Here is a 12,883-nt window from a genome sequence, read left to right as displayed (position 1 = left end):
GACAGCAGGCAGTCTTTCTCCCTCTTCTTTCAGTCTCTTTGAAGAGCTACATCTGATGGATAACAGCCCCTCTCTCTCTCTCTCTCTGCTCTTCTCACAGTCCAGGATAAAGGCTTCCATTAAGTCAAGTGCTGCCACTGGTAACTCTATCCAACAGAGAACAATGCATTCACAGGGGCCCTTAGACTCCCAGGCAATGGTTCCAAGTATGGGGCCCAGAGCATGCCAGTTAGGGGTTTGTCTGGGCAGGATCCCAAAATTCAAAATCAATATGAATTAGATTTGGGGCCTGGCACACGCAATCTACAACATTTTTTTACCCAGGGGCATCAATCAAATGTAAAAAGAGCTGAAAAAAGTTCCTGCGGGTGCCAAATAAGGGCTGTGATTGGCTATTTGTTAGCCCCTATGTGGACTGATAGCCTACAGGAGGGTCTGTTTGGCAGTACATCTGGTTTATATGCAACTAAAACTTGCCTCCAAGCCAGGAATTGAAAAATAAGCCCCTGCTTTGAGGCCACTGGGAACAACATCCAAGGGGTTGGTGAGCAACATGTTGTTCATGAGCCACTGGTTGGGGCATCACTTTTGTTTCACTATTTATATTTAATTTAAAAAATGGGATGGATTATTTGTATGGAGTATTTCCCAAATGCTAGGGGGAGCTGTAAGGGCTAGTTTTGGGAAATAATGGCATTTAAATATTTCCTCCCAACCCATCCAGCGCTAAAGATATCTCACATTTTAGCCCTACCCTGAATAGTTACGTAACCGAGTAAAATACACTCCAGACAAGCTGCAAGACACTGATCTGTGATTTGGAATGTACTGATTCCAACATCCTTTAAACCTATATTATGTATTTATTAAAACTCAAATTATTTATTATTATTTTTAATAAAAATTCAACCTAATTCCCAACCACAATTTGAATTGATTTACTAAAAAATCTGAACGAAAATTGTACTTGCGGGAAAAGTCTCAACAAAATTATGTGACAATTTGAATTGCACAACTTTTTCGAATTGTGCCCAAAAACCAGCGTCAAACAGCCCAAAACCCTCGAAAATCATGAAGGCAAAAACTTCTTCCAATTGTAAAAGGGACATCTTCCATTGACTTTACAAGACTTTGACAGGTTGGAGTAGCTTCAGATTTGGATTTTTAGCATCTTTGGAGCATAATACATTTTGAAAAAATTCAGTTTCCCCCCCCCTCTCTTAAAATTTCCACCTTAAAAACTTAACCAGAAAAATTTGAGGCTTAATAAATAGGCCCCTTAATATACAGATTCCTTACATACAATTGTATTTGCAAAAGTGTCACATGGTAAACTGAAGCAATGGATGAAAAACAAGCTATAAGGAATGTATTGTGCTTTGTTCTGACCATGTTTTTGGACTTCCAAATGATGGAATGTACGAAACAGGACTGACTTTCTACCGTGTTCTTTTAACCCACTAATCCTAAATTGTAGGCCTCGATCCTACAGCCTGCCTATTTTGGATTGACATTCCATTCACTGCTTCTGCACAAGTACTCCTGAGAGGTTATTTCTTAAAATCCAAATGTTAAAATCTCAAAAAAATTGAGTTTTTAGAGATTATTATACCGATGCTGCAAAAAGGCAGAATCCGAAAATCCGCCATCTCAGACTTGTCAAGGTCCTGTATAAGTTAATAGGAGAGGCACCTATCTCAATTCAACGTTTTCGTGGTCTGCTCTGGGTTTAGATTTTTTGGGGGTTTTTGGGCAAAAACTCAAAAAATTTGAGCGATTTGGGAAAAGAACCTGAAAAATTAGGGTGATTTGGGTTTTCGCTCGATTTTATTGAGCTTTTACACTATTCAGATTAAATATAGTTTTTTTTTTATTAATAAATAAGCTAAAATCGGGCATGAGAGTTTGGTTGTTTTTTTTTTTTTTTTAAATAAAATATGAGATAAATTTGGATTTTAGTTAATAACCCCTTAATCTTCTTTATTGAGGTGAGATCCCGCAATGTGCGGATATGGCAGGAGATGAGCCAAAGAATATCGGCAGAAGACTTACACTTAACGCTTAACTTCTGTAATGAACGCGAACGATCTTTCCTGCGACCAATGGTCATAGTTCGTAAGATCGCAATTGTTACGGCTACGGACTTGTTTTTGCAGCAAAACCTTGTACATGTTCCTGTTGCTTTTTCAGTATAATAAAAATGAAGTTTTGATTTTGATGGATTTAGTGAGAGTCTATTTAATATTCATGTTCCATGCTCATTTTCATAGATTATCAGTTTTTTTAATGTAGTTAATTCCATGTAAGACTAATCAGTTGATGGCGGCACCAGTTAATTTCGTGGTTTCCTATCCTTGGTTGCCAAGATTTATAGAACTACAAGCTCCAGTGAGCTGAAGGATTCTGGGAGCTGTACTCTTGCAACATCTGGGGACCCAAAAATATACAAAACAGGGAAGGCTGAATGCAAACCTCACTGATGTGAGAAGTCAGTGGAACTGATCAATATTATCATGCAAGCAACTGAACAGCATAAAACTTAAAAGCAGTGGGTGAGAGCAGAGACTTCTTGAGCTTCCCGGCTTTATAGTTGACAAACAATTCCAGCGTTGGCTCTCGTATTTAGGGCTTTCAACACATCTGCTAGCAACCTGGTTCCTGTAATGCGGCCCACATGCCATAGTTAGGGGCACAGGGGTTAATTTCCATGAAAGAGTTATGAAAGCCCAAGGGTGCTAAAAATGGATTTTATGGTTGTGTGGGCAGAGTGGCTGGGAGACATAAGGGGTGGGGTATAGAAAACCTCTCCATCAGAAAAACACAAAGGCGGTGTGACTGTGCTGTGTGTGCCACTGACAGATTGACTGTGTGTTTGGGAATGGGCCCCCATGTGCTCCGCTCTTGCCTATAAATTACAGCCTGTGTGTGGGAATGGGACACTTGACTTCCCTAAATGAGCTGCCCATTAAGTTCTAGAAACTGGTATTGTTAGGAACTGAAAGGGTTGGGCTTACTATAAAGCATTTGTTAGACATGTGTTTCAAATACAACTTACATTTTGGTAGTTATGTGCCAGTCAGCAGAAATAGTTTCTCACTAGATGTCTGTTTTGGAAGAGGAAAGCAGGGGATTCACAATGATGCTCCACCCATGAATCAATACGCTGCATGGTAACAAATCATTATCCTTATTCAGATGCCGGGGTTCATACATCAGATAGCTGCATGCGTGATGAATCAGTGGCACAATACTGACCTGCAATAACCTACTGTACATGCACTCACATCACATGCATACACCTATACTAATAATCACTCTATTCTATGAACTGCAACAATATCAGCACCCACAATAGAATGTGAAAATGTTACAGTGCAATACAGAAAATGTACAGTATGTACAACCATAGATATTTACTTGACCTGTTCGTAGAAACCCATATTATACCAAGTGAGGCACAAAAAGCACTGGAATCCTCAGTTAAAGGAAAGTTACCAAAGCAGTTTATTGCCAATAGATTACAGACAAGAGTGCAAGAACTCTATATTTATAATGCAGAATGCTTTACCATACCTGAGTAAACAGCTCTAGAAGCTTTGTTTAGGATAGCAGCTGTCATATTAGCTTGGTGTGACATCACTTCCTGCTTGCTCATAGCTCTGGGCTCATATTAAAGCAGGGAGGGGAGGGGAGCAAACTGAGCATGCTCAAGCCCTAGCCCTGGAGGTTTATGCTGAAAACAGGAAGTCTGATACAGAAGCCCATGTGTACACGATAGAAGGAAAGAAATGCTGTGTTTCTTTTGACAGAGGACACAAAGCAGCATTACTTTGAGGGGTTACTGGTATATTTATATAGACCTTTCTGATAAGGCTTACTTAATTTTAGCCTTTGCTTCTCCTTTAATGAACAAATATTTGGTGTTTCTGTCAGTAATATTGAGGTATAGCACCGAAGCCCGGAGAGGTCCGTTTATCAAAATTCGAATTTGTGTAGTTTTAAGTTTTTGAAGTCACAAATACACAGATTTTCTCAAAAACCATGAATAACATTAAAGTTATTAAAGGAACAGTTAAATGTGAAAATAAAAACTGGGTAAATAGATAGCCTGTGCACAATAAAAAAACTTTCTAATATAGTTAGTTAGCCAAAAATAGGCTGGAGTGACTGAATTTCTAAAAGAACAGAACACTACTTCCTGCTTTTCAGCTCTCTAACTCTGAGTTAGTCAGTGACTTGAAGGGGGGCCACATGGGACATAACTGTTCAGTGAGTTTGTAATTGATCCTCAGCATTCAGCTCAGATTCAAAAACAACAGTTATGACCCATGTGGCCCCCCTCAAGCAACATTTTTGTTTAACTAACTATATTAGAAACATGTTTTATTTTGCACAGCCTCTACCCAGTTTTTATTTTTATACTGAACAGTTCCTTTAAAACATCTGAATAGAAAAAGCACTAAAAAAACTTAAAAAAAAATTCCTGCCTGAAAATCTCTAAAAGTCTGAATGGATTCAAAATAGTACAATTGTATCAGCGCAGCGCCCATTGACTTATATAGGACCTCGACTGCTTTTATTTGGTTTTGTATTAGAGTTTTCTGTGGTTTTTTTCTGTATATTTTAAATTTTTAGAGTAATAAAGAAAAAACTTTGATTTACGAAAAAAATAGAAATTCAAATGCAAGGAAATAGCCCCCTAATTGTCATAAAGAACAGGAACAATAGCCAGAAGCCGATGGGTCATGAAACAACAGTTAAAATGAATATAATTTTTTATAATTACACAGGGAAAGCCTAGCTTGTTTCATGCCTACAAAAGAGACATAACCATTGTTAGTCCCGGTTTCTCCCAGTGCTACTTATTATATTGCAGAAACTCATCGCCATCCTTGCAAAGGGTCTCTCAGAGCAGATCTTTAATGGGAATGTATAAATTCAGAGATACAGACATGTACAAATGTGCCTGAATTGGCAATATCTGCTTTGTACAATTGGGCGTGGGGCCTCTAATTGGTTACATGATAATGCAAGGTATATACAACGGTACAAACCGGATTAAAGCAAGATTTCTACACTATTGTTTGGCAGATTAAAGGGGTGGTTCAGCTACATCAACCTTTAAAATGTTACAAAATGGTCTATTCCTAGCAATTTTCCAACTGGTCTTCATTTTTCATAATATTTTTTTCAATTATTTGCCTTCTGCCTCCTTCCAGCTGTGAAATTGGAGACCACTGACCCCAGCAGCCAAAAATGATTGTTCTGTGAAGCTACAATTTTATTGTCAATTTGTATTGCAAGCATGGGATCCGTTATCCAGAAAACCCGTTATCCAGAAATCCCCGAATTATGGAATGCCCGTCTTCCATAGACTTAATTTTATCCGATTTTTTTAAAATTCTCTATAATAATAAAACAGTACCTTGTACTTGATCAGAACTACGATAGAATTAATACTTATTGGAAGCAAAACCAGCCTATTGGGTTTTATTGTTTAAATGATTTTCTAGTAGACTTTAGGTATGAAGATCCACATTACAGAAAGATCCGTTATCAGGAAAACCCCCCATTCTGGATAACAGGTCCCATACCTGTATTTATCTTCCTATTTAGACCCTCTACTGTTCCCCTGCCGGTTTCTCATTCAAACCACTAGGGTAAATAAGACTCTAGAAACTAGAAAGCTGCTGAAATACGAAACTGGAGAGCTGCTGAACAAAAACCTTAAAACTGAAGAAAATCAAGACCGATTGCACATTGTCTCAGAATATCAATGTCTACATCATACTAAAAGCTCATTTAAATGTGAACAACTCCTTTAAGAGAAGCTATACATCACGAGTTGGCGGTGCATGTTAGGGATGCACCGAATCCAGGACTCGGTCACGATTTGGCCTTTTTCAGCAGGATTCAGATTCAGCCGAATCCTTCTGCCCGGCCGAACCAAATTTGCATATACAAATTAAGGGTTTGGGAGGGAAATCGCGAGACTTTTTGTCACAAAACAAGGAATTAAAAAATGTTTTCCCCTTCCCACCCCTAATTTGCATATGCAAATTAGTATTCGGCCAAATCTTTTACAAAGGATTCAGGGGTTCAGCTGAATCCAAAATAGTGAATTCGGTGCATCTCTAGTGCATGTACAGTGTATGCTGTTGGCATTCGTTAATATAAACAGTAATTAGTAGAGATTTTTCTCTGTCACTTTCTATATTGAGGGAAAGGCATGTAAATCTATAGTGTAGCAGTAGGTAAATAAGAAGGCTGTTGCTCTAGGGGGCACGGGATTAATCATGCACTCTAAGGATTAGATTGTGGTGGGATGCTGGAAATGAATATTGGATGGATGAAGTAAGAGGGCTGGAATTCTATATGTGTGCATGTGCAGTAGGAGATTTGGCTGGGTACCTGATACTGGGAATGTGCAGCAAGAAATCTGGGAACAGCACAGGATATTGTATGTGTGCGCTGGGACAGCTGGAATCTGTACAAAACTATTTCTGCCAAAATCAGCAAGCACCATAAAGCCGGCTGCTGACGGGAAACTAGCTCTGGATAAATATACCAATATTCCAGAGAAACACTGCGCTCTGAAATAAAATCAGCACAAGGAAACATGACCTGAGAGCCTGGAACAGAAAAATAATATATTATTAAGAAGCCATGAAAACAAAAAACATCTAATGCATTCAGGTTGAAGGCACACGGGTAAATGAAGTCTAATGGCACCGTTGTGACCAATTGAGCCCGGACGTCTCTTACGGGACTGACCAACAGGCCGACATTAATCCTTTCCTATTTAACGGCCATTCCTTTATTAAACATGGCCGAGGACCATCTGCCGCTGGATTGATTGCATTAATTATTAATTGTTCCTCGTACAGAGATTTGCAGTAATATTACATATTAAACACTCTGCAACTGTAATTGCAATAAAGGGTTGAGTGTTAAGCGCAGAAGAGGAATTAGAGAGTATTTATATCATACAATGGAGGGATGTGTAGAAAGATAATGCAATTTGCTCTGTAATGAGGAGTAGAAAAATGGGGGAAGTGCCATTTGTGTCAATTTGCGGCGGTGGAATATCCATAAAACGAGTTAATGTGCTTTCACCTGTGACAGACACGTGGCAGCCTAAACGCAGAGGATAGAAATGGCAAGAAAAAGAAGAAACAATAGCAGTGCTGAAACTGGCTCTGTTAGGCCAAGGCTGGAGCTACCCCTGATGGGACCTCCAGCAAAGCATTACAGCTGGGACCTCCACCTGGGGGTGGGGTAGTAAAATTACCAACAGATGCCCATCCTGCACCCCCTTCTGGTGTTGTTGAACTACAACTTCCAGCATGGGATGTTTAGGCCTCCTCCAACACAAGACCCCCCACCTTCCTCTGATGTCAGGGCAAATGCCCTCTCTGTCCCAAAAACCTATCCACATGTAGAAAACTGCATCTATTAGGTTTCCTTCCCATAGATCTTAAAGGAGAACTAAACCCTAAAAATGAAAATAGTTAAAAATTGCATATTTTATATACTGACCTTATTGCACCAACCTAAAGTTTCAGCCTGTCAATAGCAGCAATGATCCAGGACTTCAAACTTGTCACAGGGGGTCACCATCTTGGAAAGTGTCTGTGACACTCACATGCTCAGTGGGCTCTGAGCAGCTGTTGAGAAGCAAAGCTTAGGGGTCGTCACAAATTATTAAATTCTGATGCTAGTTGTACTGGTTTCTGTGCTGCCATGTAGTAATTAGATGTATTAATTACTAATCAGCCTTATATTGTGACATTTATATTCTATGTGTTCTGTATATTGTGAGTGGGTCCCTAAGCTCAGTAAGTGACAGCAGCACAGAACATGTGCAGTGAATCAGCAGAAAAGAATATGGGGAGCTACTGGGGCATCTCTGGGGGCACAGCTCTAAAGGGCTGTGTTTGCCTTGGGCTGGTACAGAAGCCCAAAACATAATGTGCACCATTTCTAGCCTACCTCTTTAGTTAGGCTTCAGTTCTCCTTTATGACTCTCGGGCTCTTTGGAAAAACATTTGAGTAGCAAAGCAATAATGGGCCCTGACTAGGGATGGGCGAATTTGAGCCGTTTCGTTAAAAATTCGCCACCGACGAAATGTCGCCGACGCCCATTAAAGTCTATGGGCGTCAAAAAAATTGTGTCTTTTTTTTTTTATTTGATGCATACAAGTCAGCTTATATTACCGACCAACCTCATTTTCTGCTTGATAATTTGTGACGACCCCTAAGTTTAGCTTCTCAACAACTGCTCAGAGCCCACTGAACATGTGAATGTCACAGACACTTTCCAAGATGGTGACCCCCTGTGACAAGTTTGAAGTCCTGGATCATTGCTGCTATCGACAAGCTGAAACTTTAGGCTGGTGCAATAAGGTCACTTTCATACTGGGCAGATGGCACTGGAGCAAGCCATTCAAACTATGTAACCTGAACTGAAAATTGAATGTAAGAGATCAATGCAGTCTGTTCAAGAGCTTGCAATTAGTGCTATTAAAGGAGAAGGAAAGGTTAAAACCTCCCTTCTCTGCTGTAATTTGAGCCCAGAGCTATAAGTGAGCAGGGAGAGACTCAGGCAGGAAGTGATGTCACACCAAGCTAATACTGCAGCTGCTATCCTAAACAAACAAAGAGATTCTAGAGCTTTTTACTCAGGTATGGTAAAACATTCTACAGAATAAATATAGCATTCTAGCTTGCACTATTGCAGCTAATCTATTGGCAATAAAATGCCCCCGTAGCTTTCCTTCTTCGTTAAGGTCAGGGCACACAGGCAGATTCAGGGAGATTAGTCGCCCGGCGACAAATCTCCTCTTCTTCAGGGCGACTAATCTCCCTAGAACTGCCTCCCCGCTGGCTAAAATGGAAACTGCCGGCGGGATGGCACTCGGCGCAATTTGTTTTCCGAAGTCGCCCCGAAGTTGTCTCACGATGAAACTTCGGAAAAGGAATAATGCCGAGAGCCATCCCGCCGGCAATTTACATTTTAGCCAGCCGGAAAGCAGGGGAGGCAGTTCGGGGAGATTAGTCGTCCCAAAGAAGAGGAGATTTGACGCCAGGCTACTAATCTCCCGGAATCTGTCTGTGTGCCCTGACCCTAAATGTCAAAGCTACTAAGCGGTACAGTGAAAGTTAAAACACAGCTCAGATTGAAAACTGAAATTAGTGCAGAACAGATTCCCCAAACAAACATAATGCCAAGCACAAAACAAGACAATTCTTCAACTCATAATTAAAGCAAATTCACACTGGTTTCTCTTTAAAGAACTCACATCATTCAGTCAGGCTTAACGGAAAAAAATAACACTTTATAATGCCAATAAAGAGTGAACAAATGTAGTAAAGAACTAGGTGAGCATATTTAAGGCCACTAACAGCCTATTTAGAGGGCTTATCAGGTCAGGAAAGTATTAAAGCCCACGTGTTAGTATTCGCCTATTTGCAGGCTTGTTGGTTTCTTGAACAGCTTCAATTACAAATGTCAATCGTGCATTAAAAAGATGGTGACAAATGCCCTGGGTGTGCTATAGAGCAAAAGGCCACATACTAAGTACCATCAGCACTTGCAAAATGTCTCACTAAGTACATTAGCTTGTAAAATGTCTGAAAGCACAGAATGAAAAGATATTGCATGTAGTAATATTGTTATGTCTCTGCCCTTGATTTATATGTGGTATGGGGCAGTGATGGACTATGGGTATACGTTGCATATCTGTAGCAAGAGGACATATGTTATGTTAGCAGCACTGTACAGAAGGAAAACATTCTGAGCAGAATATCTTAACGAAGGATGAGATGCACTGCCTGTAATTAAATGTGTGGAGAGAAACTCTCATTTGCCATCCATCATATTTGTTACACTGTCTCTCTGCGTTGTTCTCAGTTCTGCAGCACCGCCAGACTTATATTCTAGAAGACACAATTCAGTTACTTGCAGCATTTCATCCAATTTATTACAAAGGCTGAGCGTAGAAATACCTCAAGAGGTGATGTTATTAGAGTTCCCTCCAATAAAATATTGTAAAATCATAAATGGATAGGTGACTTAACCAGAGTGGCGGTAGCTTAGCATGTTAAAGGAAAAAAACCCAAACAATTGAACAAATATTTATACAGATAAAAACAAAACCATAATAACCACAAATCTTCTATTTCTCCCTTGTAGTTGAACACTGTAGATGATGTAGAAGTTACTGTTGGTGAAGACAGAGAATCAGAGAGAGAGAGAAGACACTACTGGGACAGCAAGTATTCCTACATGTAGATACAGACAGATATGAAACAAGTAACTTTAGGGGTGATCCGGAGTAAAGCTGCTGCTTGGAATCTCTACTGGAACATTTTATTTGGAAAAGTGATGGTTTTCAAAATACAATATATGAAATGTGTATGATGAACAGTGCATTCTCTGTACACAAGTTACAACACAAACGGTGCACAGAAAATGTTATTTGCACTCACCATCTGGTCATTGCTCAGACCCAGCAATCCAGTCTAGACACTCACTACAGGGAGTAAGGGTTATAAGGCACCATTGTGTCCCCAACACGCACCAGCGTGTGTATTATCTGTAAGCTAGGGGAGTCCAAGCGGATCAGTGGCGAAATTACCATACATGATTGGTTACCAGGCAGTAAACAATCAGTGACTTGAGGGGGGGGGGCACATGAGTCATAATTGCTTGCTTTTGAATCTGAGCTGAATGCTGAGGATCAATTGCAAAATCATTGAACAGTTATGTCCCATGAGGGCTCCCTTCAAGTCGCTGACTAACTCAGAGTTTAATTGCCCATACACGGAGAGATCCGCTCATTTGGCGATGTCGCCAAACGAGTGGATCTCCCTCCGATATGCCCACCTTGAGGTGGGCAATATTGGGCTGATCCGATCGTTGGGCCCTAGGGCCCAACGATCGGATGCTAACGATGCCTAACGGGCGGGCGGGTCGCGGGACCGCATCAACGAATAGATGCGGCCGTGATCCAACGGGATTTTTTGTCCCATCCGATCTCGATCGGTGAAGCCCGTCGGGGGGCCCCACACACGGGCCAATAAGCTGCCGACACGGTCTGTCGGCAGCTTTTATCGGCCCGTGTATGGCCACCTTTAGAGAGCTGAAAAGCAGGAAGTAGTGTTCCGTTCTGTTAGACATTCAGTCACTCCAGCCTTTATACATTACATTTTTGGCTAACTAACTATGTTAGAAACATTTTTTATTTTGCACAAATATTTGCACAGAATGCCCACCTCCTGCCCCAGTGCAACTATTTGCACTCCATTCTAGGAAAGCAAAGAGCTGCATCACAGGGAGGAAGCAGCATATTTGAATAGGACAATGAGCAATGTGCATAAAACATAGCACTTTGTTCCTTTATTATTGCACTTTACACCTCATCTACATCCAGAGAGCCCGTGCTGCTCATGCTCGTTTAAGACAATCTGACATACCTTGTGGTATCGGAGAAGAGATTAGTACAGCACCCACTGTTTGGACCAAGGGCATTACCTTGTGGTATCAAAATATAGAATCATAGTCATTATGTTTATTTAACCAGTGATATGTTCTTTTTAAAACTAAAATATTGTAAACTGTGAAATCTAACTTGTAGCCTTAACATATACAGTAAAATGACTGGTGCTACTCAAATAAAAATACAAACACAACATCTAGTAAAGCGCAGTCCTATTTTTTCATGTAGTAGGATCATAAACCTATATACTATGTTTGAGGCCTGACTTCCATTTAAATGGTGGTGGTCTCTGAGCCTGTAGAGCCCATGGCTGGCAAAATCACCTGAAGGGCCTTGTGTGGCTTTCTGATTTCATGTAATGTTTTTCAAACATGGACCTGTAAATGTGGCAGATGATAGTTCTTGGCATAGATTAAAGGGGTGGTTCACCTTTACATAAACTTTTAGTATGTTATAGAATGGCTAATTCTAATCAACTTTTCAATTGGTCTTCATTATTTGTTTTGTATATAGTTTTTTCGTTATTTGCCCTTTTCTTCTGACTTGCAAATGGGGGTCACTGACCCCATCTAAAAAACAAATGCTCTGTAAGGCTACACATTTATTGTTATTGCTACTTTTGATTACTCATCTTTCTATTCAGGCCCTCTCCTATTCATATTCCAGTCTTTTATTCCAATCAATGCATGGTTGCTAGGGTAATTTGGACCCTAACAACCAGATGGCTAAAATGGAGAGCTGCTGAATAAAAAGCTAAATAACTGAAAAACCACAAATAATAAAAAAGTAAAACCAATTGCAAATTGTCTCAGAATATCACTCTCTACATCATACTAAAAATGAAAGGGGTGGTTCACCTTTAAGGTAACTTTTAGTATGTTATAGAATGGCCAAATCTAAGCAACCTTTCGTTTTCATTATTTATTTATAGTTTTTGAAATATTTGTCTTTTTCTTCTGACTCTTTGCAGCTTTCAAATGGGCGTCGCTGACCCCTTCTAAAAAGCAAATACAATGTAAGGCTACAAATATATTGTTATTGCTACTTTTTTTTACTCATATTTCTATTCAGGCCTCTCCTATTCATATTCCTATCTTTTATTCAAATGAATGCATGGTTGCTAGGATAATTTGGATCCTAGTGACCAGATTGCTGAAATTGCAAACTGGAGGTTTTCACTCGAAAACCACAAATAATAAAAAATGAAAACCAATTGCAAATTGTCTCAGAATATCACTCTCTACATCATACTAAAAGTTATCTCAAAGGTGAACAACCCCTTTAACTTAAAGGTGAACAACCCTTTTATGGGTTCTCCTATACTAGAGTTGGCTCTCCTTATTAATTAAGGAGTCAAGTGTTCCGTGGACTAAATATTCTAC

The sequence above is a fragment of the Xenopus laevis genome, chromosome 2L (assembly GCF_017654675.1).
Source record: "Xenopus laevis strain J_2021 chromosome 2L, Xenopus_laevis_v10.1, whole genome shotgun sequence".
Classification (NCBI taxonomy): domain Eukaryota; kingdom Metazoa; phylum Chordata; class Amphibia; order Anura; family Pipidae; genus Xenopus; species Xenopus laevis.
The sequence above is the reverse complement of the archived record's forward strand: the minus strand, read 5'-3'. Positions refer to the sequence as shown.